Source organism: Zootermopsis nevadensis, unplaced genomic scaffold, assembly GCF_977971745.1.
Source record: "Zootermopsis nevadensis isolate Lab colony 2312 unplaced genomic scaffold, Znev_1.0 Znev_ptg000030l, whole genome shotgun sequence".
Classification (NCBI taxonomy): Eukaryota; Metazoa; Arthropoda; class Insecta; order Blattodea; family Termopsidae; genus Zootermopsis; species Zootermopsis nevadensis.
The window spans coordinates 11,451,472-11,478,448 of NW_028259162.1; the positions used below are offsets into that span (position 1 = coordinate 11,451,472).

The 26,977-nt window shown below is 38.0% G+C and overlaps 1 protein-coding gene and 1 long non-coding RNA gene across 4 annotated transcripts in view; one reads left to right on the forward strand and one right to left on the reverse strand.

Annotated features, from left to right (window-relative positions):
* RhoGEF3 (Rho guanine nucleotide exchange factor 3) overlaps positions 1-26,977 on the forward strand; it is a 417,890-nt gene that overhangs the window by 71,947 nt on the left and 318,966 nt on the right. For all 3 annotated transcript variants that reach the window (XM_087358941.1, XM_087358938.1, XM_087358939.1), the window contains exon 2: positions 11,397-11,489. The gene's annotated coding sequence lies outside the window, so the exon portion shown is untranslated. The remainder of the gene's footprint in view (positions 1-11,396; positions 11,490-26,977) is intronic.
* On the reverse strand, positions 20,092-25,782 carry LOC147872133 (uncharacterized). Its single transcript, XR_015537831.1, has 2 exons — positions 22,378-25,782; positions 20,092-21,942 (listed from the first exon to the last, which is right to left on the reverse strand). It is a non-coding gene; the product is annotated as an uncharacterized LOC147872133 (long non-coding RNA).

Below are 26,977 nucleotides of genomic sequence, written 5' to 3' on the forward strand. Positions count from 1 at the left end.
GTGGTTTGAAACTAGTATAGAAATTTGGAATGAATGCGTAGACTTTTTATCAACTCCGCCTACACGCTTGTGTGACATTAAAAGTAGAAATTACTGTGCCTTTACATTTACTTGAAGTAAGAGTAATTTGACAAAGGCATAACTTCAATCGTAGTCTAGAGCTTTGCCATCTGGTGTGCGTATGCCACACTGCATTACGCCATGTTTAATTTGTGAGATAGAAGCAGAACGGCAAAATATTCATTTGTTTTCTTCTGCAGCAGCTACTTGGTAATGTATCCACTTCTAGAGCACAATAGCTCGAAATGAACAAGCTAAAGATTTTCTTGTATCGTTCTGTGTACATTAGTTATGCTCAGTTCTTCTGTAGAGAAAATCATAACGATCCTGGGGCTGGATGGTTGTGGATGATACGGTAATATTCGAGTACGAGTCTGAGTTGAGCATTGCTCTGTGCCTCATACGTTAACCTGAAAGAGTTAAGTGATAGGTGAACAAGAACGTGTCTGATGGGATGAATATATAATAGTATGAATTACGTGGAGACTATTTCTCGTCGTAGTTTTACTTCCTGAAATTGTGTTCAGTAAGACAAATAGAAACTTACCTTAGAATGCTACTCAGTTATGTTAGCTGACACCGGTCGTTTCGAACACAGAATTATCAAAGTTTCTAAATTAACGTGTCATCGTCATATCAGCTTGAAAATTGCACACTACCGTACACTGCGATTAAGTGTTTAGCCCTTATACTCTGTACTCGGGAGGTGCCGGGTTCGAATTTCAGCCCCAAAACTTTCTTCCCTAGTTACTTTTACGTGATTTCATTCTCCCCGTTTAGATGATGATATAATAGTGATCCTATAAAGACTCAAAAGCTGTTTCTTTCATATAATTTATAGTTTATCAATGAAGTCGTCATATAACTCAAAAAGATAACATTTTTTCCTGGCGATAGACTAAACAACACGTCATGAAGACGTGTGGGGGCGCAGGTATATCTCCACTCTTTTCTCGACTTCGACACTAGATGGATGTGAATGAGCTTCACGCCGGCCGCTTTACCCCTCTGGATGAAATTTCCTGTACCCATTGGGTATGAGCCTGGGTGGGATTTAGAGCCGGTCTGGACGTGAGAGCCAAGAGAAAAATCCCTTTCTCCCGCGGGAACAGAACTACGTTCGTACAGCCGGCTTCTTAGACACTGCATAACATTGAAGTTCAGAAACGTTCTTAAATAAACTAAGAATCAATGTAAGAAGACACATATACATATAATGCCACATTTATATCATGTCTAATTATAACTTTTATGAATTACTGTCAACAAATGGAAATATACAAGTTAGTAATTACTAAGTTTGTATTGTTATAGCCAGATATATGATGTAACGTTTGTAAGAATATTTGCTCTTTCTGTGTATCGTTCGGAATGACGATAAAGCTTTTACCAGCCGCGATGTGAAAGAATTTCGGATTGGCGTGACGTTATTTTCGTTAGCAGAAATACGAACTACATTCACATAACGGTTGCAGGCTTCATTGGTTGCAATGGCAGAAGGAGCTTAAAAAGTCAGTATTCAAGATGGCCTTAACCATTTTTCCTACATAATGAAGCAGAACGTAGTAAAGTATGTCTCCCACCACCCATAGTATACTGAAATATATGGTAATGTACAATGAACATTTTGAAGAAAGAAAGAGAAAAATACATAGGAGCAAAGGAAGTAAGAGATAAAGAAATTGAGTAGGTCAGTTGTCTGTTACTTTGCCTTTGAGGTAGATTCGTGCATGTTTTAAAGGTATCATGTATTTTCAAAATGGGATTCTTGTTCTGTGTATTGTTTATGAGTTACTCCGAATCTGATAAGTACTGCGATTTATTCTGTTTGAACAGAAATTTGCTATCACAATTTGTGTCAGTCTTCTGAGGCGGTAAGTGTTGTGATCATGTAATTTCGTTTGCATCCGTCAATTGCCTGCCTTTTTCCATCTTTGTCACGTCTACGAGCATTCCGTACCTTTATTTAGTTGTGTTAACACAATCTGCAGCTTTTATTTTTCTGTTTAGGTCACTATTCAGTGTTACTGTGAAGATATAGGTCTGTCTGATGGACGGCAACTGACGGGTCTTATTTTTAAGAAGTGGCTTAGTTGTAATTTTCCCCAATAATGAAAAACACTTTTATTTAAATTCACATTACTTTGAATAAATTTGAATAAACTGCTATCCTCTAGTTTGTCTTTAAAAATTACGAATGAATGTAGCCCCACTCTATGAAATTAAAAAGGTAAATAAAGGAACATCTTAAGTGGGATATTAACCTGTTAAAATATTATGTAGAAGGATTAAATGAGTGAAGTAACACATCCGTGATATGAAGTAAAACAGGAAGTAACCTTTAACTCAATAGAGTATTTTAATCAGAAATATGTATATTAAAACAACGAGGTCAGTTAGGTATGTCAAATCGTAAATAACATATTTTAAAAATATTTGTGCTCGAAATTCTAATACACTTTTCCCCTCTTGATTTAAATGAGCGGTTTTGGGAATTGTGTTGAAGTCCAATTTCAGCGTCGTTGTATGGAATCAGTACGGATAGAAATAAAATTCATCTGACAAAATTTACTGTAGACTACTAATACGACATTTGATTGAATTTCGTTGAATTGATTTGAAGATGAAACTTTCGGATGGGCGAGCGTGGTCTTCACATTATGAGTTAATTACGTTTCGTGAAAAGAGCGCATACTATTGAAACAGTTGCACATCTATACCACGTGATAAAATAGCAGACTTACCCGATTAATTCAATAATCAATGATATTTCACCTGGCCGAGTGTGGATATTTTAACAATCGTTCGCTGTTAATTTGTTGAACCACAGACCATCCACGATTGATATAACTGGTGCAAAATATAAAGAAAAACTTTTTTGACTAAGTTAGTCGATTATGCGGCAAATTTTCAATTAATCATTTAAAACAAGAACTCCTGATAGTCGAAGATCTATGCAGCACCTATAAGGCAAACTAACAGACACTTGTAAAGATTTTTAGCCAGACAAATTGTTTTAGGTCGCTGAATCTTACACGTGATAAATTCGTTACCAAATAGCAAGTTTCAGCGAGCTGCCTGATGTATAATTATTTTTAAAATGCTAAGTTTCCTTTATATATTTGGTGATTCAACGTAAGTTAATACGGAAAATTGAATAACAAATGTGTTTACGTAATATTCTCCTCCTACTTTATTAATTCTTAGTTTCTTAACGTTGCTATTTCGAGTGACATGTTTAAATAGCGTCTTGATCGTCATAAACATCATTACATTATTGTCATAATCACAATCTGTCAACTTTGTTGTCACCGTCATAGTTTAATTTTACCCTACACCAGATCAATTTTGCTATGATTCATGCACACATAAGCAACCAGCAGCTATCACACTCCCTGTTATGAGCACGTCATAGCTGAGCTGGAGTATGCAACTTTTGATTTCTCTCTCCTTCTGTTTTACCCTGTAAGTCCATTACTCTGGATTATTCACTGTTTTATATATCCCCTTCTCTGGTTAAAACCAGGCGTGAGTGGATGAATATGTCACACAGAATGAAATCATAAAACTTTGTGAATTCCTCGTTACTTAATCTCTTAAAATGAAATCAGGGCCGTTGAGTATAGTGAGATAATAAGTGTGTGTCGATACTCAGTAGATACATTTCCTCATAATACTGTGTGTCGTGGACGTATTTCCTCATACCTGCAGGTCTATTACCACTGACATTAAAGAACGCTGTTATTCGCAGTCCTCAGCCTTTTTCATCCATCTACCAGCCTCATAACCTGCTTTTCAAAGACCCATCTTTATGATATCTTACCACCTCTTTTTCGTCCTTTTGCTGCCAGTTTTCGACAAAGTTTATCCACAAATGTTCTGTTTGCTGTTTTCATGTTTCAAAATATTTGTGATACTAATCAGCAACGGTGAAGAAATTCTAATAGCACACGTTGGAGTGAATTTTACATCTGGATTTTTTTACATTTAATTAACTAATGTACGCACCTGTACTTTACTATGCAAGCAAAACAATAGCCAAAAGTCATGTATATACATATACGCACATGTGTAATGTATTTTAAAGTAAACACATCTTTCGATAATAATTTTTACTGTTCCTGTATATTTAATATTTGCTGCCTTCACCCTCAGAGCTCCCTGATGATGGAGGCAGCATCTCTGAAACGTGACTCCATCTTCAGGGCAGTTGCTGGAGGCAGTTTTCTCGTCCGAAACTTTGCTATGCAGTCAGAAATCGACGGCGCAGTAATCCAGAAGAACACGAATTGTACACAGGTATTATTTTGTATCGGAGTTTTCCAGTGTGTTGTTTTGGAAATTATAAGTTTCACGTCGTTAAGGTGGTTAATGTACTGAAATATGTCCTCTAATTTTGACTTTATAACATCATTTTCAAGATGTGTACTGTCTCATACAGTAACTAAAGATACTGAGTCTAACACTATTATGAGTTAAATTGTCTAAAACATTTTACAGCTTACAAATATATGAGTTTATAAGTGGATTCACATTTGCAAAGCCGGCTGACTAAATTATACATTTTATTATACAAAATTATTATGTTTCAGTGCTTATTGTTTAATATTGTAGGCGACATTGAACCGCGGCTCCATTAAAAAAGTCTTGATTGTTTTATGTTATATGAATTCAAAGCAATCGACGCATTTGTTGAATATGCAAGTACAATGTATCAAATTCTGTGAGAAAGAACAACAGACTGAAAATTATTTTGCGGGCTATAAATCAAAACACAAGAGAACGCGCCTTTGGCGAGTGTAATATGTGATAAACGTGAACTCCAATTTCGATGTCTGCTCTCATCCTGTACTGCTTACAGGTTTCCAATATGGTTTCCAATACATGAAACAAAGTTCCATAAATGAAGTTTGGTGTCCATTCTACTTAAGAACATGGAGTAATTTCGTATGCTTCTGTTGGATCGCGTTATTCTGAACTTATCGTAAAAATTTGAATTCAATATTAACATTATTAGGTGCTAATATGGTTTTAAAGTCCTACATAACATGAAAACTTGATAAATTGATTTCTCTACATACCTGTTGAAGGTAAAACCAATGGAATGACGGTGTCATGTCTGGTTCGGATATTTCAAACTTTTTCCCGTGTAAAGAGTGAAACTTTAGCCAGTCCGTTATGTGACTAACTCCTACATTTGCTGTGGAAATAATACGGTTTGTGGATACAACTCGCAAAACTTTACCCTCAACATTGTCGTATTGCCGCTGGCTCTCTGGCAGTGGTGGTGGTCACTGTGGGACTTGCAGTAACTGAGTCCGGGTGGCGCCTAGTGCAGAAGGAAGAATTTTCAGCCACTGGAAACCGAATGCCGCTAATTTAATTACCATCAAGCTGAAAATATTCATACACATTGATATGCGAGGAAGACGTTCTAAGGAGATATTGAATTACTGTTGATAAACATTTTACCTTGGGTGAGATTTCTGGTTCTCACAGCGACAAATATGAAGATAACTGTTTTCTGGGATGCTGCGTCGCGTTATCTGGTACATATTGACCGACTTTTCGGAAGAGCTTGCAGTCTACATTATCACTGGAGGTAGTAAGCTCCTCTGAAACGTCGGTCAACATCTACTAATGTGATTACGCTGATGAAGTTGGCAGTAAGATTCTGAGAGACTATTGTTGGTATCTACTATAATACACGGTGAAACGTTACAGAAAAGCGCGATCTTCGTTGTACCATAGCTCAGGCGGTTGGACGCAGACTTCTTAGCTCTGAGGAACAGTTTAATTTCGTCGCAGTACTTTGCAAGATCGTGATGGACAACGCGGCAGTGGGGCACGGCTTTCTCCACATCTTCAGGCCGGTTTTTACTGAAGCTTAAACCTTAACCCCGCATTTGGACGTCTTCATAGGAAGAACGATTGTAGATAAACTTAAACTTGTTTTGAAGTTGTAACCATCCCATTTGACTGTATGCTCTGCTTCCTGATACGATATAGGCAAAGAAACAAAGAGTATAACTATGTGTTTGTGTTCTTTTGCTCTGTCATAGTTACCCCTGTGTTGCGGAGAAGTGTCAGAACTTAAATTTTGTTATTTTAAAGCATAAATATTTTCAGTTTGTTGCACTTGGCTGAAGATATTTTTAAAAATGGCCCAAAGTGCAAAAGAAAACTGACTTACAGAATCGGTTTTTTAAGTAATACTGTATTTCATCGAGTCTAGTAAAAGTTGTTGACATTATATTTTCCGTTATTGTTATTCAAATTATTTACTATTATTGTCGTACTTGTAATATTTGTTATTATCTTGTGTTGTATCTGAAAATGACCTTCTGGCTGTTAACGCATTAGAGTAGTGACAAATAATTACATTGAATTATTATTATTATTTATGCCGGGCTGGAGCAGGAGAAAGACTTGCTTGTTTTAAGGTACAAGTTCTAAACTGTTTCTTGTGGAAAGTGAAGTTCCCTACTAGAAATTCGTCTGTCAGCTATTTAAACTCAGTAACGTTCAAGTACATAGACACTTACAGAGTCATTTAAAATACATATTCATGTTTTAGATCTTTATATATTTCCTTCATTATGTTATTGCACGGAAGTGAAATTGAAAATCACTTATTATGTAGGTACGAAATTTGTCTATCAAGATGTGTTAGAAAGATCTTAACGAGACCACACATTTCACTGCTGACGGTTTTCGACACATTTTCTCGTGACCATCATTGGCAGCTTGTCAGCAGAAAATTACAAATGTAGTCCTAAGTTCTAGAAACTTAAAATGTCTTGGAGTAATCCGCCCCAATTAGGACAACATTTACTAATGGAACCCGTTCTCCAAAACTTTTTTGTGTAGATATGCCTATTCTCCAGTATTCTGATCAGCAAAATAACTTTGGAATTTCTGCTGTGTTCATTTATCTTCTTCCTGATAGATGAACACAGAAATTATATGGAAGCATCCGCGACGAACGCTGCCAAGCAATGGACTCCTTGATTTCCACTTCAGTAGTATATAATCATGTATTATGAAATAATTTGGTTTGTCATGTTGACTCGTTTCGAATTTCCTCCGTAATCCATAATGAATATTCACCACCTCAGCAACAATTATTCTTAAACGAAACTTGAGGCAAGAAGAGAACGTCAGTCAACTTACCAGATAACAAAGCTGTTACTTTCATTTATTGTAATAAAATCCCAAGCAGAGGGAGGGTCTGTGTTTGTTAAACGGAACAGATTAATCAGAGTGGTAATGCGTCAGAAATTTCGTTTGGTAGGTTCCAATACCGACGGGGAGGTGAAATTGTTATTTTCTGAATTATACCGAATAATACGCATTGCTCGGTTGTCCTCCCATCTGTTTATAGTTTCTGAATACATGAACCGCGAAATGAAATATTTGATGGGGTTGACCTTTTTTTTCCAGCAACCTCTCTCACGTACGCTTTGCGTGACAAGTATGCCTGATAGCTTCGTTGCCAACTGTACTTGAGTTCAGCTCGCTCCTTCATTCACAGCGTCTTCTCATGTCTCCAGGGTGAATGTGTTTACAGTCATTAGCAGAATAAATCTAAATTACTTACACTGTTGGCAACTTTCATAGAATTCTATCACATACCGTGGGCGACGTTCGTGGGCGGAGGTTAACATGAAAAACGGAACGTAAAATGTCATATGGCGGACCAGAATTAAATTATATTTGTACTGAAACTTACGTCTTTAGGGTTTACGCCACTTTCTGAATGAAGTACGTATAATGCCCGAAAAAGCGGAACGTAACCCAAGCTGCCTCAAAATGTACTGAAATTTGTCTGTTTTAATTGTAGGATAAACGCAAAAATAAATATTTTAAATCTGTTTATTCTCGTGGGAAATGCATTGTTCGTTGAACATTGTTAACTACACCCCATGCTGAAATGTCTCTAATTATTACTTTCAAATTTTCTGACATGTTCAACAGACTAAGCACGAAAATTAACAAATAGCCTGTATCGTGTAGGCCTTGGGAGGATGCATGAGACGCAGGAAAGTGTTGCCACTGTAATTTAATTTGTAGCGTATTTAGAACCACGTGTTTATTAATATTTTGATCAAAACGTTGCAGTGTCCTTGCCTGCGTCCCGGTTACAAACTTATCTTTAATTGGAATCGTTGGAAACTTTATAAAGCCAGCACCAGAGTTGTGTATTGGGAATGTCCTGTTGTATTTCCACACAGGTAAATAAACAAAAAAATATTCCATCTGCATTTCCTAACTTTCAAATATGAGTAAATGAAACTTCAGTTGAAATCGTAATGGTAGAGTGATATTGTCAAGTGGACACTGAATTTTATGCCAGAGCCACTTATGTCACGATGAAACAAGTGCCTCATTTAAGATGGTTGTCTTCTGGGTTGTCGCACCGCGTATTCTGGTAAACGTGACTCTACATTTCAGAGGTACTTGCTGCTTCATCATCAGGTGAGCAAGCACCTCTGTAACGTAGGTAAACTTCCACCATACAACACGGCGTAACATCCCAGACGACAGCCACCTTCATATTACCTGCGCTGAGAACCTGAAATCTCACAGTGCCTGGACCACAGTGACTTTCTCCATCTGTATGGTTAAACATGGAGCCCCAGTGCGTTCCAAATACATTTCTGAGATGTTAACAGCGGACTAGATTGAGAAGTACTGAATGTTGTAGTTAAGTATCTATCACTACTGTTCGTGTTCGTGAGGTTCCTGGTTCGAATATCGAATAGGAAGCCCCTTAGCCAGGCATAGAGGTTTTGTTGTTGTACTTAGCCTGTTCAGAAATATTACATTAAATTGACATTATTTTTACACATTTAGTCTACCATTCGACATTACGTAACCCACACAGTTCATAAAGCGTCGTTAAATAACCGAACTACCGCGTAGCAGGTTGTCATTTCAAGCATAAGCAATCTTTTATTTTAATATTGTTATTTATGTCATGTTATTAAAGTGTTATTTTTGTCTAATGCTACTCAGTATTATATTAAATTCGTTAGGGGTCTGTGTGCGGGATATTGGAATTCCTGGACACATCTCCCGTGTATTAATTACAAGCTATCAGCATAAACGTGAGCGCAGTTGTTACTCGGTTATTCAGGACCTTTGTGCAATACAGGGCATCTATTTTGGAACGAGTTCTCTGTACTGAAATAACGAAAAATTCTATGTAAACAAAAATTCTTGGACAACAAAGTATAATGCGTCCATAGAAGAAGTGTTTATTTACAGGTCTCTGATTTTATCGTTACATATTATTGTTCCAACAATAAGAAATTACAAAGAAAGCTCAAAGTTTTGTCTTTTTTGCTTCCACACAGATCACTTCTTTTCTCGTTAAAAATTGTCGCACGCGCTCAGGAACTCCAGGCGAGTTACGATTAACTCGTAACGGCTTCTACCCTCTATTTTAGTTCTGTGAATTCATTGACTGCTGTAGCATATATAATACGTTTAAGAAGTCCCCATAAATAAAAGTTCAGTGGGTTTAAGTCAGGTGATCTTGCTGGCCATAGCTTTAAAACGAAGCGTCCAATGACTCATGTTGTTTTAGTGTACAGGATATGCCTCTAAAGTGATACCGTGGATTTCAGAAACATCCCATATTTCTAGCGTAATGTTCCACGGAGACACTAATTACATTACCCAGTAATGAGGGTAATCCTTCCTCAGCCTCATGGCTGAGTGATTACAGAACATTTTCCTAGAACTCGCAGCAGGTGTCCATGCACTTGTCAATTCCACGGCTTAGGTCTCAAGATGTCCTCTGTTAATTATGGAACAGAATTTCTTTCCTTTAGAAATGAGATGAATCCTGCAATTCAAACATGTTTAGTGTTTTCGAAATTACATACATGGTAACTGAGTGAACCTGTGAGTTTATGTTTCATTATTTTTATATTTTAAATTCTATTATTGATGATTTTGTATAAAATAAATAATCCGTTTATGTAATAATATATTAAAATTTCTACGAACCTAAGTAGACTACAAAGCTCGTGCCTTTTTATGAAATAATGCACAGCAGAATGGTATGTTATTTTATATGTAGCGACAACGGTGAAAGTGTATCTGACGCTAAAGGGAATAAATAAGCATATTGAAATCAATATTAACTGAGCAGTGCGAAGACCAACACCCATTCTTATTACTCGTGTTACAACAGTAAATTCTGTCTCAGTATTGCTTTTTGCTCTGAACATCAGTCAGAGCACAAGGAAGGGACAATATTACAAGAGCACGATATTTATTATAATTTCAATATATAGCTTAAAGGATAAAATATTTTTTTGGAAAGAATAATCTCAGTCCTCGAGTGTGACAAAGAGGGGAGTCGATGTGATACAATTTGACAATATATAAGCCTTAAAGATGGAGGCAGTTTTTTTACGGAAATTATGGTATCTACAAACAAGTCCACACGGCGCTGCAACCCAGAAGGGCAACAAGTTTTTTTTTATCGCCGTGAGATTCTTAAATCTCCGAAATAAAATCCGCCTGAAGTGCTAAATCTTGACGCTCCAAAAAATCATTTCTTTCTTTTTTGGGGGGAGGGAGGGAGTTAGTCTTACGCTTTTCTTGTTTCAAATTCAGAAAAGTCACTCTCCATTAGTGTTGTGAATTTTACGATTTCGAATAATAGATATTGTATAAGTTTCGATAGTATTTTTAAGTGTTTATAACAGATGAGATCTATTTCACATATTATTAAGTTAAACTTATTAATAGTTATCGTATGCACATGTGAATACATAACAATGTCGCTGGACGAAAAAAATTGGTGTTGTAGGTGTAGAAATCCTTGGCCATATCTTAGGCTGCTAGACGCCAGCTTCTGAACTAAGAGACCCGGGTTATTTCAAATGAGATTTGTGGTGAATGACATTGGGGCAGGGAGTTTTATTCGAATTGTTCACTTATTCTATTCCAATCACCATTTCACAATTATCTACACTCATCCATCATCGTCACGAAAGTTGCGCGATAGCTCTGGCCAAGCAGCCTATTATCATACCCTCTGTATTAATGTAGGGCTTCACTCCGGGACTTGGCACTTTGCTGGTCCCGAAGTGAAGCCCAGATTGTGAGCTTAATTCTGTGCTTGTAGATAAGGAAGTATTTAGCATTTCTGTGCATTTAGGTCGTTCAAGGGATATGATTTACTTCTTTCAAAGAATGAAGTAAACTGACAATAACTGTGAAGAAGTATGAATGCAGTACTGGGAAACGAGACCACAACAACAAACAAAGCCCAATTGTTTTTGCCGAATGTTAAATTCTATTATTGTTCTTTTCAGATATTTGGATATACACATCACCAGAACATTCGATCTCATCCATCTAGCCACATCTTCTGGTGTCTCCCTGCAAACAGTACGATTGGTTTATCTGTGAGTACAGATTTTACAATTGCCCGTGACGATCTTCAACGTTATAACTTCTGAATTTATTTTTACATTTTTAACTTAAATCAAGACTGTATTATGCTTTACCATTCGTTGGTGTTAAATGTTCTGTACATTTAGAATTCGATTAAGTACGTGGTTTACATGTATACTTCTAGAATATGTTTCAAATAATACCGGAAACGAACTGTTTACATAGATGAGTGATTCCAAAACTATTTAGTGGAATTGTAGTAACCCGTCGAAATATACCTCCAATGAAAGATTTGTAGACTATGTAACCTACATCTCTCTGCCTCGCAAATCCAGTTCTCTAGCTGTACTCCCACAGTTCGGAAAACTTGTGGTAAGAAAAACAAATATATTCCTGTCCGTATTCACAGGTACCGGAATTTAATTTCTGTCCACTCCTTCTTCTTTTGCCGCACAGAACGCTCGGCGCTGCGTTCTTTTTATACCCGCTGCTTTAATTCCGGCGTGGGGTTCTATCACCATTCACAGAAGCAAGAAATTTTTCCAGAAAATATTTGAAAAAGTTGATAAATATTTGTGTACCCGTAACTTGTAAATTAAAATAATTTTTCCTCCTTCCATGTTTAGAGTTTTTCTGACGATGTTATGTTATTACGTCAATTCAGTTCTTGGTCGACACTGTTAATAGTCCATCGTTAATCTTGTAAAAAAGGAGTAGGTGTGTAAAATTAATTATAAAAAGAAATTATTATTCTGCTCCTGTTTAAAAGTTTAATTGAAGCTTATTCTATTTGATAAATGTCCATCGAATATTATTCTTGTTCCTATATTCGGCATCATAATGGTTTTTACTAATATATAATATTGCCCATTCGGTTAAGACAGTTTTTTAATTATATTTGTAATATTTTTATTTATATTATAATTCTTTCACACGCTTTGTATAATTGATTGACTTAATTTTTCGCCATTTGTGTGTTCATAGTCCAAGTTTCATCCTCATATGAAACAATTTCGAAGGTGTTTTTTATTGACTGTTTTGTGTGATTATGACTCTTGGTCTGTCACAATAAATAATATAGGTGTTTAAATAAAACTGCCTAGGGGAATATTTGGACCTAAGAGGAAGGAACTGTCTTTCAATATTTAAGCATTGTATTGATTACCTCATTATCAGCCACACAAGTATTTCACATCCCAACCAGATTAATGTGAAACTGGTTCTGTAATCGACTATGGAATTATTGTGTCACAGTGTATCAAGTGTTTCCCTTTAAACTACATATTTGTTTCTTTTCCATGATATGATCATAATGAAGATTCATATAAACGAAAATTGTTCTGAAGAATTTATGGTGCTCGATTTCTTATAGTCACCTGGCATACGGATATGGAAAATAGCTTAAATTAAGTTACCTTATCGAAGCCACTGCAGTTTCAGCAGATAAAGAGTGCAGTAGCTTTCAACATGCTGAGAACGTTTACTGACACGTGTGACTGCTCGTCATTCGCTCATCCACACATACTACAGGGCAATGTAATCGGAAGTTTCTTCGTAACATCACTCACTTCTAAACAAACTACACTATTTGTTATTAATTGTTCCACAAGTTTTATGGTAATTGTGTTGTTTTTGGTTTTGGCACCGTTTATAAGCCTAATGCTCTGTAGATTCCAACGTTTCGGAGAAACATACTGTCTCTATCTGCGGGGTTGAAGTGGGGTCCAGTTATGTCAGAACTCTTCAGATTTTGATCATTGCGGTGTTGGACGTGAAATATGATTGTCGATAATAAAAAATCATACGTATCTCCATAGGATTTTCGATGTTAGGACACGCGATCAGGTATACCGAGTCCCCAGAATTTACTATTTTATAGCAAATGTAACCGTTCCTGAATCCCTTATGATTTAATGCTTATTATTCCCCTACGCGTCTCCGCTGACTCGAACCAGTGCCTCCTCTTGAGGTAGGCGACAGGACGAAGCCAAGCCAAGGACAGGGCGAAGAAAGGTGCGTCATTACAGTCAGTGCAACGGGAAGCGTTGGGAAGAGTAGGATATTCGGGATTCTTGAAGCCCTACACCGAAACAAGACAAGAATTGCGATGCGCAGACACGCTACGCCGAACGTCTTAACACCGGTCGGTGCGGCACCTGACGTCCATTCGTCGACACAATGCAACATGCATCACGACGACGGTCCAAGAGACGACGATAAGGACGACGGTAAACAAACCGAGGTCATGCGTCGCGTCTTTGGTCATCCCTACGACGAGTGTCGCGACGCGAAGACACCCGAAGGCAAGTCAAGTGACCGCGAGCCACGTGACCTCGAGCGTCTCGAATCTGTCATTGGTTGGATAACCACTGGTTTTTGTTAGAGTATAGTCGTTAGTGTTCATACATCCAATTGTAAGTGTATCGTTGAGTAGAGCAGCACTTCCGGTATGACATTCTTCCCACTGTTTTATGTTGTTAGTCCAAATATCTGCGATTATTGAAATGTGTTGATACACCACTACTGCATGACGCCCTCGATATGAAATACTTGGGAAATATACTGGTTGATTTGTGTAATATAAGTAGGCAGGCAGCATAAAAGAGCAAGTTTAAAAGTAACGAAACAATTTTATTATAATATACATGACAGATTTTACTATTACGTTTTTCAACAAAGTTTTTTAATGCCGACAACACAATATATAAGTTGTTTATTTAATATATGGTAATAAAACGTTCACAAAATTTTATTCGCCAAATCGGACATCATCCGGTGTGTAGATACGTTGAATTTCATACACATGTCCGAAGATATCTGTGTGTTAGTTTTCGCTGTCACCTCCCCGCCCGAACATAGCTGTCACCGCCTTTCCTCAACCACAAGCTCCTCTCTCATGAATCATCAACAATGCATTTATCTCGCACCTACCGCCTGCCCTATATAAGGAATTCCCGTTTTAGTTATGAGACTCTTTCAGCCGAAGCGGCCCCACTCTCTCCGGGTTCAAACCCCAGAGAACCATTCAACCAAAATCCTTTGCCCGAAGGACAAGTTGCCTAACGGGATAACCTCTCATCAGCAGCGACAGACCCTAATTTGAATGAAAAGTCCAGGCTTCCGCCGCGACAAAACCCCCGTTAGCTTAAGCAAATTCGCGCTTTAGTTATGAGCCCTTGGTTAGCTTTTTGGTTGGTTGGTTGCCCGACTTCATATCAACTACATAAGAGTTAATGTACCAAGGGTTTGATAATAGAAAGGAGGAGGAAGAGGTATGGGATATTTGCATACAACATCCCCTGTTCTATTCTAATTCGATTTTGTTCCTATCTCTGGGCTAAAGATCCGTGTCACATCAGGCCATCGCGTCGATTTCACCTGCAGGTAAATAAGTTAAGGACGACGTCGACTTCCCAGGCCTTCACGCCTGACATCATAACTGACCATCGAAGCCTTATCATTCTACCCAGGCAAGAATAATCTAGATTTATATTCGCCACATTCAATTTTCTGTCATTTTTTTAGTATTTTAATATCTTACACCTCCTTTTTATTAGCTAGAAACCTTATAATATCTTAACTTTTATTTATTCGTAAGTACTAATTTAATATTAGTACGTAAATTCCGTAGATAAAGACGTATCTAAAGCGCCGTTGAGACGTCGCTCGGGCCATATAAAAACTATATGTGAATAGTTTTCGATATTTGTACCTCGTACTGTAAACTGCCGTCTCTCCGAATGTACACATTGCATTCTTTCTTATCGAAAACAGCGCACTTATTTGTTGTAAATATATTATCCGGATCACATAGAAAATATTTTGACGTGCTGTATGCGGAGATACTTCCAGACCCATTGGCTTTCGTAATCGATATTTTGTATTTATAATTGAGCGTTTTGTACCGCAGCCTTACGTGGTGGAGACAAAAACGTACTTTGTGTTCTGCCACTCTGATGTTCATGAAGAATATTTCGCCCATACAGAAAATGGCTTTCATCCAGTCGATATCATAATGTGGATCACTGCAGTCTTCTAAATTTAAACACAGCTTTGTATTTTGTAATTTAACAGTAGCTATATTGTGCTTCATCCGAATATGAGTTTTAACATTGGTCACATTGCTCCAACCAGGGGCAAAGTGTTTCTGGGATAGAAGAGAATGGACATTTGAACGGACGGTGACGGCAGTTGTTTTCGTGTGTCCTTGAACCCAGAAAATTAAACGCCTTTCTGCATCCACGTTTTGAAAATCTGCAGGGAAACCTCATTTTTATAACCAAATTTTTCAGAAAGTAGGCTTCTGGCTTTTGAAAATAGGGGCCTGCAGACTGGACAGGTCAGAAGTTTCCTTTTTAATCTTCCACATACTAGTAGGTTTCACTTACTGTAGAGTTCAGAAGATTTTCTATTAAAGTGTTCAGATTTTGCTCCAGAATGTACAATATCATAATTTAAATGAACAAATCATGAGTTCCCCGAATTAATACCATAAAGCAAATTACCAAATGTAATATTGAACATTAGAACACCAACTGGGTGTGTGGGGCTCGGTTTATAGGACCCGGGCAGTGAATGGAGTAGCCTGCCCCTTGCCAATGGGAGCAGGTCCGGTTCCTATAAACATAGCCCCCTCCACCCAACTGGCACATTCATCGCCCTGATGACGGAGGCAGTATGACCTCAGAAACGTTTGAAACATCTACCACACTACACGGCGCAACAACCCAGAAGAGAGAAATCTTGATACTCAACGCCGTGAAAATCTCAAATCTTACTTGCAATCATCAGGTTTGTAGATATTTTCAACGTCTTGAACATTTACTAAAATTGTTGTCCGTAGTCTTTTGTGGCTGGACTTCATAAAACTTCTAATGACACACCTTCGCCCGAAAGCCGAAATTAAAGTTGAAACACCAAGCGCTTGCTAAATAACTAAGTAAGTAGCTGGCATCACCGAATTAACCAAAGTTAAACTAAGAGGTTGCTAGCTAATAAAAAGGAGGTATGAGGTATTTACACCCATCATCTCATTGCCGTTAGAATTTGATCACATTCACACCCCTAGTCACAAAATCTTTATCGCGTCGGGCCGTCTTATCGATTTCATCCGCAGGTCGATAACATGAATTAAGGACGACATCGACTTCTATGCCCTTCAAGCCTTGCATCATAACTCACCAACGAAGCCTCAGCATTCTACCCAGACAAGAAGAGTGTAGTGTAATTTTTAACTGTTTTGATATCTTATACCTATCTTTTGGAAGATAGCAACCTCTTAATATTTTGACGCTTAATGTTAATTACTTAATACATAAACACGTGTCTGAAGCGGCGTCGAAGGAGTTAGGGTCATCGAAGAATTATTGCTCACGAATTCTGGAATAATTTTACTTCATAAGCTAAACTGCCATCTTCTTGAAGGAACTTCTTCCATATTTCCTGTTTGATAACCGCGCAGTCCTTTTCTTCAAATATCTTCTCTATGTCACTTTCTAAATATTTGCCTGCGTTGTACATCACGGAATTATCAGGGCTATTATCGTTTTTAATTCTTATTTTGTATTTATAGTTGGACTTCTTGCGCCCCAGTCCGACGTGTTGTAGAGAAAAGTGTACATTATTTTCTATCACTGCGATGTTCATGAAGAAAGTATCGTTCATTATGAACATAGGTTGCAGCCATTCGACTTCATCATATTCTTCAATAAATTTTTGTACTTGTGAGCACATCGTCTTAGTTTGAGATTTGGCAGAAGGTACATGATGCTTAATCCGAATATGATTGTTGAAACATGACGCATTGCCCACCCAGGGGCATTCTATGGTCGGGAAACATAGGAATGGGCATCGAATGGGTCGGTTACTGCACCCATTTTCGTGTGTTCTTAAATCCTGCGGATTAAACGTCTTTCTGCATCCTCTGTTTGAAAATCTGCAGGGAAACCTCATTTTTCTAACCAAATTTTCTGCTAGTAGATTTCTGCCTTTAGAAAATTGGCACCTGCAGACTGGACAGGTCAGAAGTTCGTTTCTGCAGGTGGAACAAACACTGTGCCCGCTCACGCACATGGCGATCGGTGGTAGCATGTACTCCATACATACTGGACACTCCACCTCCTCTAGCAGTCCTTTTAAGTCGAGAGCCATTACTAGATCCCAATGTCCAGACCTTGAAGAAGGAAAGAAATCAAGAAAGACATTGTAGATGCGTAGTAGCAGTAATATCGGGGATGAAGTTCATCTAAACAACGCAGATCTGATATAGCACATTGGCCTTTCTTCTGCCATGACCAACACACACTCTTATTACTACAGAGGACTTTTACCGATGTTTCATTGAACATTAGAACATAACTGAATTATGTTTAAAATTTATTCACTTCGTTTGCATTTTGTATAAGTGACTACCAAGGTCCTGATAATATTTTCTTGCTAAGGCATAGAACTACGAAATGCTTCACTAGCAGCTATGAGGAAACGATAATATTTACATTCCATCCGAAATCCGAGTGCCGCCATGACGTAACTGGTCAGCAACATAACGTTCTTAGTCACAATATCATCCACAAGAAGCAAAGAATTCACGTACGTACCTGTGCTTTATTTCTCTGTGTGTTTCCCACTTAAATCTTGCTTTATTTCTTTTCCTCTCGTTCTTAAATTATAAAACTTCAAGTACCAAGAGAGCTTGTAGAGAATTCCTCTCATTAACAAATGTTTATTATCGTTTTACTCAGAACATAAACACGCGTCCACAATGTCTGTGTTGTTACTACACAATGTTCGTTCTGTCTTGCTACAACAATATATTTCATACGCAACAATGGTCTCGTGAAGCATAATGAAGAATCTGTTGACTCTATTTACATTGTTGTTTAGGCCAATAGGGGAACTCCTTTCGGTCAGCTGGTCGATTTAACGTTACGTCACCTTCAGGGGTGTGACAATTTTCGTTTCAATGACACACGCGGCCTGTTATTCAAAAATTACTTATAAAATGTTACAATGCAGAGAGAATTTATCGCATCAGTTCTTAATTCGAAGACGAGTCGGTGTACAACTTCGTGCAGCAGAGCCTTTTTTGATACGCTGATTGTCTCTCTGATTAAAAAACCCCGTATTTCATAGAGCCCGAAGGTTTATTACCGTGTTTACAAGAGCCCACCACTGGTCCATATACTGAATCACGTGAACCGAGTTCATATTCTTACACCTCATTTATTTAGTATCAATTCTAATGTCCTTCCAGTTGTGTCGAGGTCTACCTAGTGATCTCCTTCCCTGAGTTTTTATGAATAAACTTTTCTGTGAATGTATCGTGTCGTTTCAATGCTACATGGCCGACCCATCTCGTTTTTGATTTCATTGCGTACAAGTGTTCGGTAGAGAGCGCAGATTATGAAACTAATTATACAGTGTTCCTTACCCGCCTCTTACATTCACCCCCCCCTCCTATAGGCCCAAATATTCTCATCATCACTCTGTTCTCAGCCACCCTCAGTCTGTGACCTTAAGTTGTTATGAGAGACCAAGTTTTACACTCATACAAACGAATAGGAGCAAATATATTTTTGTATATTATAATCTTTGCATTTTTAGGTTTGAGACAGGAATAAGCAAAGACTGACTGAACAGTAGCAATCTTTTCCTGAGTGTAATCTTTTCACCGTGTCGTTTTGATCTGTTACTCGTGTCATAAAATATGATAATTTTTCCACATTTTCGAATTTTGTAACAAATGCAAGGAACTCTAATCTTGGAACACGTTTTAAGATTTGTGTCGCTACTGTGTGAATTTTAACTTTGAAAGTATAGGGGTAGTGGTAGCAAGGCGCCACGCTTTTCTCACCTTCCCACTGAACTCTTTGTAAATGGAGGAAAATGTTTTAGAAAGTTAGGAAATGTAGCTCTGATGCATTCACAGTTGGTGTGCTAATGAGGGGTCGAGGCTTATATTGGTAGTTGTTTACCGAGTACGCACCTCTGAAACGTCGATATACCAGAGTACGCGGCGTAAGAACCCAGAAGGCAGCCCTCTGCATGAGAATGTCTTGCTTGTTTGTGATGGTAATGGCACAGACTTAAGGGGCAAATGTATCAAATCTGTAGCCGAATGTAAAGCGGAGGACTGTACTTAAATATACGGGCCCTTACTGTTCATGAATCGTTTGAATGTAACTGGAACTATCATGTGAAAGTCAAATATATTATCCTGTGTTTCAGACTGCACTTAAGCTATGTGTTTATGTAATTTCACTCGTGTTCATTGGAATTCTGCTCGGGTTGAAAGTATTTACATGCCGTCGTCATCATCTTAGAAGGGCGTATCAACAAAATTATGGAAATGATGCTCAATTCTTACGCTAATTTCGTTTGAAAAATGTTCATACGCCGAAATGTAACTGTGTAGAGCAGCACCAGTTTTACGTCCTTCTGGTATAACATACTTCCCATTATTTTATGTTGTTAGATCAGAAGTATTGGTTATGCAGATATGTTGATACACTCTCCTCACATGATGCCTTGGAAGTGAAATACAGGGAAAATCTACTGAGAATTCAGGTGTTTGAAGTGCGTAATATAAGTGGACAGACAGCATAAACAGGCAGGTTTGAAGGTAGCGAAACAAATTTTATTATAATTAATGTACATGATATATATTACTAATACATTAATCAAAAAATGTGTTTGAATACCGTCATCACACTGAATAAGATGTATATTTCAATTATGGTAATAAAACGTTCACGCTTTCTGTTTCTGCAAAGCTACAATCATCAGGGCGAAGAATGTGCCAATTGGGTGTGTGGGGCTCGGTTTATAGGACCCGGGCAGTGAATGGAGTAGCCTGCCCCTTGCCAATGGGAGCAGGTTCGGTTCCTATAAACATAGCCCCCTCCACCCAACTGGCACATTCATCGCCCTGATGACGGAGGCAGTATGACCTCAGAAACGTTTGAAGCATCTATCATACTACACGGCGCAACAACCCAGAAGAGAGAAATCTTGATACTCAACGCCGTGAAAACCTCAAATCTTACTTGCAATCATCAGGTTTGTAGATATTTTCAACGTCTTGAACATTTACTAAAATTGTTGTCCGTAGTCTTTTGTGGCTGGACTTCATAAAACTTCTAATGACACACCTTCGCCCGAAAGCCGAAATTAAAGTTGAAACACCAAGCGCTTGCTAAATAACTAAGTAAGTAGCTGGCATCACCGAATTAACCAAAGTTAAACTAAGAGGTTGCTAGCTAATAAAAAGGAAGTATGAGGTATTTACACCCATCATCTCATTGCTGTTAGAATTTGATCACATTCACACCCCTAGTCACAAAATCTTTATCGCGTCGGGCCGTCTTATCGATTTCATCCGCAGGTCGATAACATGAATTAAGGACGACATCGACTTCTATGCCCTTCAAGCCTTGCATCATAACTCACCAACGAAGCCTCAGCATTCTATCCAGACAAGAAACGTGTAGATTCGTATTCGCCACGTTCAATTTTCTATAATTTTTAACTGTTTTGATATCTTATACCTATCTTCTGGAAGATAGCAACCTCTTAATATTTTGACGTTTAACGTTAATTACTTAATACATAAACACGTGTCTGAAGCGGCGTCGAAGGAGTTAGGGTCATCGAAGAATTATTGTTCACGAATTCTGGAATATTTTTACTTCATAAGCTAAACTGCCGTCTTCTTGAAGGAACTTCTTCCATATTTCCTGTTTGATAACCGCGCAGTCCTTTTCTTCAAATATCTTCTCTATGTCACTTTCTAAATATTTGCCTGCGTTGTACATCACGGAATTATCAGGGCTATTATCGTTTTTAATTCTTATTTTGTATTTATAGTTGGACTTCTTGCGCCCCAGTCCGACGTGTTGTAGAGAAAAGTGTACATTATTTTCTATCACTGCGATGTTCATGAAGAAAGTATCGTTCATTATGAACATAGGTTGCAGCCATTCGACTTCATCATATTCTTCAATAAACTTTTGTACTTGTGAGCACATCGTCTTAGTTTGAGATTTGGCAGAAGGTACATGATGCTTAATCCGAATATGATTGTTGAAACATGACGCATTGCCCACCCAGGGGCATTCTATGGTCGGGACACATAGGAATGGGCATCGAATGGGCCGGTAACTGCACCCATTTTCGTGTGTTCTTAAATCCTGCGGATTAAACGTATTTCTGCATCCTCTGTTTGAAAATCTGCAGGGAAACCTCATTTTTCTAACCAAGCTTTCTGCGAGTAGGCTTCTGTTTTTTGAAAATTGGCACCTGCATACTGGACAGGTCAGAAGTTCGTTTCTGCAGGTGGAACAAACACTGTGTCCGCTCACGCACATGGCGATTGGTGGTAGCATGTACTCCATACATCCTGGACACTCCACCTCCTCTAGCAGTCCTTTTAAGCCGGGAGCCATTACTAGATCCCAATGTCCAGACCTTGAAGAAGGAAAGAAATCAAGAAAGACATTGTAGATGCGTAGTAGCAGTAATATCGGGGATGAAGTTCATCTAAACAATTCAGATCTGATATAGAACATTGGCCTTTCTTCTGCCATAACCAACACACGCTCTTATTACTACAGAGGACTTTTACCGATGTTTCATTGAACATTAGAACATAACTGAATTATGTTTAAAAATTATTTACTACGTCTGCACTTTGTATAAGCGGCTATCAAGAACTGGTGTTTAGTGCCTGCTAATATCTCATCGCTAAGACAAAGATACAAAATGCTACACTAGCAGCTATCAGGAAACGATAATATTTACATTGCAGCCGGAATCCGAGTGCCGCCATGACGTAACTGGTCAGCAACATAATGTTCTTAGTCACAATATCATCCACAAGAAGCAAAGAATTCACATACGTACCTCTGCTGATTCCGATCCCAAGTGAGCTTGAATTTGTCCCTTTAATAAATCTTTGTTGTCGATTTACTGAGGACAATAATACGCGCCTTCACCAAATGCTTCTTGAACCGATTGATAGTCTGTTTGTGTTGTTGCTACACAACAGCCGTTCTCTGTTGCTGTGGCAATATATTTCCGTGGCAATTATGGCAACGTGAAGCTTAATAAATAATCCGTTGACGTAGTACACATTGTTGTTTAGGTTAACAGGGGCACTGCTTGCTGTCAGCAAGCTTAGTGGCAACAATGAGTACCACGTGCTTTAAGGCTAACAGGGGCACTGCTTGCTGTCAGCAAGCTTAGTGGCAACAATGAGTACCACGTGCTTTAAGGCTAACAGGGGCACTGCTTGCTGTCAGCAAGCTTAGTGGCAACATTGAGTACCACGTGCTTTAAGGCTAACAGGGGCACTGCTTGCTGTCAGCAAGCTTAGTGGCAACAATGAGTACCACGTGCTTTAAGGCTAACAGGGGCACTGCTTGCTGTCAGCAAGCTTAGTGGCAACAATGAGTACCACGTGCTTTAAGGCTAACAGGGGCACTGCTTGCTGTCAGCAAGCTTAGTGGCAACAATGAGTACCACGTGCTTTAAGGCTAACAGGGGCACTGCTTGCTGTCAGCAAGCTTAGTGGCAACAATGAGTACCACGTGCTTTAAAAATCAACAGTTCTGTTATGATTCTCAGAGTAAACAGCTGTTATTTCCTCAAAATAGTACAACATTTTACCTTTGTGATGGCTATGATTTGTGTTTTCTTTGACGTACGGACTAGATATTTAATTATAGTTGTCTCCCGATTAAGTGGGGTCTATCTGGTTTAAACGAAAATTATGAACTAATGCAGAAAATCTATTTAAAATTCAGAACTTATAAACGGAAAGGAATATATAAAACAATGATAAAAACGCATTAACGTAAATCAGTTGATGCTGAATCCTTAAGTTACGACAATGGGAAGTCATTAACATTTGATGGAATGCTTTTAAAGAAAATAGTTTCTGTGTGCTGTATTAAATGTTATATAAAATGCTTTATGATATTAGTGAATCGTTAAAAATTTAAGTAGTGTATGTCTGCAAATGAACTTACACATTTGTTTCTTATGCTTGTGCATATCCGGAACGGATAGGCACTTTAAGAAGAAGAATCCAGGGTTTTGATTACCCGGGAAAATGTGTATGTCCCAACCATCCTGGATGATCGGGAGTCTGCTTTTTTATTACTTATCCACTCGTATATTCACTCTTCTCATTTACCCACCCTCTGCTCATTCATAAATTCATTCATTCATCCAAACTGAGGCGAAGATTGATATACAGGCATACCTCGTTTTATTGCCCTTCGCATATATTGCGCTTTTTACAAATTCAAGTTTTCTGGCAACCCTGCGTCGATCAAGTCTATCGGCGCCATTTTTCCAACAGCATGTGCTCACTTCGTGTCTCTGTGTCACATTTTGTCAATTCTCACAATGTTCTCGCATTGTTTTTTAGACATAATGCTATTGCGCACTTATACTGTAAACATAACTTTTATATGCACTGGGAAACCAAAAAATTCGTGTGAATCTCTTTATTGCGGTGGTTTGGAACCGAACCCGCAATATCTCCGAGGTATGCCTGTATACTCTGCTAAGACCAGCTCATATAATTTCCTTTATGCTCTCGTCTTCCAACAGAGACGACATTTTGCTGTAAACGTCGTTTACATCTTCGTTGATGAGATTTACTGTCTACGACCTTGTAACCTTATCACTCATTAGTCATACACCAGTTCATTTTCCTTCCACTGAAGGAAGTCGAACTGACAGGGCGGTCATGGCAGATACAAAAGACTTTCCATTTCATTAATCTTCGTTATCTCCAGACGGATTGAAATATGTCTTTGGCATGAGTCGAGCATCTGTTAACACATTTATTGAACATTAAGCAAAACTGTATCAACTGTTCAACATAAATTGATTTAAATAGGAAGATAGGGAATAGGGCTTATAATTTATCGGTTATTTGAGATTCTCGCCATGGATGTTTGTCAATTGTTCCTCAAGAAAGCTATAAAGTAACGTACTGTTAACTTAATTATTAAGGAAGATTGTCACTGGACATATATTCCGCACGTCATTAGACAATATGTAGGACAGATTGTAAATAATCAGGGAAGTTAAAAAAGTGATAGTGGAACCACGGTTCCGGAGAATTTTACGTAAATACGTCTTTACGGAAAGGAAGTTTATATATTGGCTTTATTCTAAATATTTATTTCATACATGCTTTACAATTGAGTAAATTTTGATTAATACATTGCTTATTTAACCTGAATTAGTTACGCTTAAGATGGGTCTGTGGTAGCTGAAATATGTTATAAAATTTGTGCACTTTAGAGTACCAACATTTCGTGAAAACACCATATCTTTACAAGATTTTGATCTAGTAGTACTACATTGGGGATTTGACATCAACGTTAAGCCAAACGTTTCCTCCATAAATGTGACAAAGCTTTGATTTTCCTCCTTCTTTAAATCAATGTTAAAATCTCCTGTCAGTATTATAGGCATTGTATTAGGATCTTCAGTGGCCATAACTGAAAACATCTTTTTATAGTTTCTCAAATGACTCAAAATAAATCTCTTACAGTCATCAATAGGTGTGTGGTTACAATTATACAGAGTAACAATTATAACTTTTTCACCATTGACCATACACTCTGCCGCACAAATATTACCTCTGTTTTCAGCTGCAGCTATTCTGTAATCTTCTCCATCCTCGTTAGGTAGCTTCATCAACAGACGTGGGGTGGCCATGGTAGTTGCTCCATGTTTCTCGTACATAGCCACTCCGCCTGCTCTTTGTGTCTCACGCATAAATTGCTTATGAAAATATTCTGTTGCATTGTCATACCTTGGTTGTGCGATTCTTGTAGGAACGCTTGTACTTGCTAATGATGTGGAAGCATTAACTTGCACTAATTGCTTCTTGCGATTTCTATATTCCCTTATACGTTCAGCATTAGTTTTGGTATTTTTTTTTTTGGGAACTTTAAGTTCTTTATCTAATACTTCTATTTTTTTACGTTTTCTGTACTGTCTCATATATTCTGCTTTATGGAGTCTTTTAGCATCAATGTCATCCATCTTGTACATAGTATGCAACAACAGATTACTTAATAATTCTTATATAAGATAAGTACTTGTGATATTGTAAAACGTTTTTACCAGCACAAAATTATCTACTCCACGACGCACTTCTTCTACAAGCGAATCACAGGTCAGCTCTTACCGCAATAACGAAAGTAATGTAACACAATGCCAAGTAACGTTTCCTAGGTAACACAACAATGCCAAGTAAAGAGATGACGTTTCTTAGGTAACAATAATGCCGAGTAAACAGACGACGTTCCCTAGGTAACCATTGTTATCGGATCTTTTTCCTTACACTTTTTCGTTTCCCTTTTTCGTTACACTTTTTTGCCGAATGACCCTTCCTTATAGACGTTTTTACGTAAAAAAAAGAGATTCTCACAATGAAGATGTCGAGTTTAATCTTCGGGGTTGAGATGCCATGATGTCTCATAGGTACTTATTTTTTATTGACAAAAACTAAACCCACCACTCCAGAATGTAGCATACTTGCTATATGAGAAATTGTGGTAGCTCTACAGCAGTTTTTTAATAAGTATGGTATGAGATTCTCACAGCATTGAAAATGATGGTGTTGTTCTGGGTTTTGATGTTCAGATTCGTAGGGCTGAAAATGGAGACAATGTTTTTTTCCGAAATGTTTATGTCCTACCTGCGAGACTACACAGCATCACAACGTAGAATAAAATCAGCAGTGTTTGTCAAAATTTGTTGCAAGATATCCCCAAGCTTCGTCGACGGTTACAGACGTAGACGTTGGTTACCTGGCAGCCGAGGGAAAGAGGGCACAAGGCGGTTTCTGCAGTCCTTGACCTTTCCAGCTTCCCTCTTACTATGATATAGCTCAGGCTCGCAGATATTTAAAATTAATACCACGCAGTGACTTTGCACCCCTTACCTCGCTGCTCTAGATTAATAGTACAGAAGTGCCAGCTTTTCTACAACGCGAGTTTTGACCTGTCGTCGGTCGGAAGCAAGCGGTCTCGTAATCCTGCAATGAAATTTTTGTATCGTAAATTATAATTTATTATTTTGTCATAAGTTCATAAATATGTAGTTTCCTGCGTTAAATTGCTGTGTGGTGATGGGAGATCAACCTTATAGACCTTCTGCTGTTTCAGTGCCAGTAAAACTGTGCAAATTTGGAAAATCGGATATCAGGAGTCAGAATAAGATGACTTTTTACAATGTGCAATATTCAACTGACCTGGGGCTGAAGACGTAGAGAGTTAAGTTTTCTTGGCAAAAAGTCTTTTAATTTTTCTCTTTTATTAATGAAGCAATGATTTGTAAGTGTTTACAAAAAAGGATATTAAGCTATATTGTATATGGGGTGACATCTGTAGGCGTCATTATTTTATTACCGCACCGGTGTTCCTCCCGCTATTGTATATAAATAACAGCGTGTTGTTAGTGTTATGTTCGG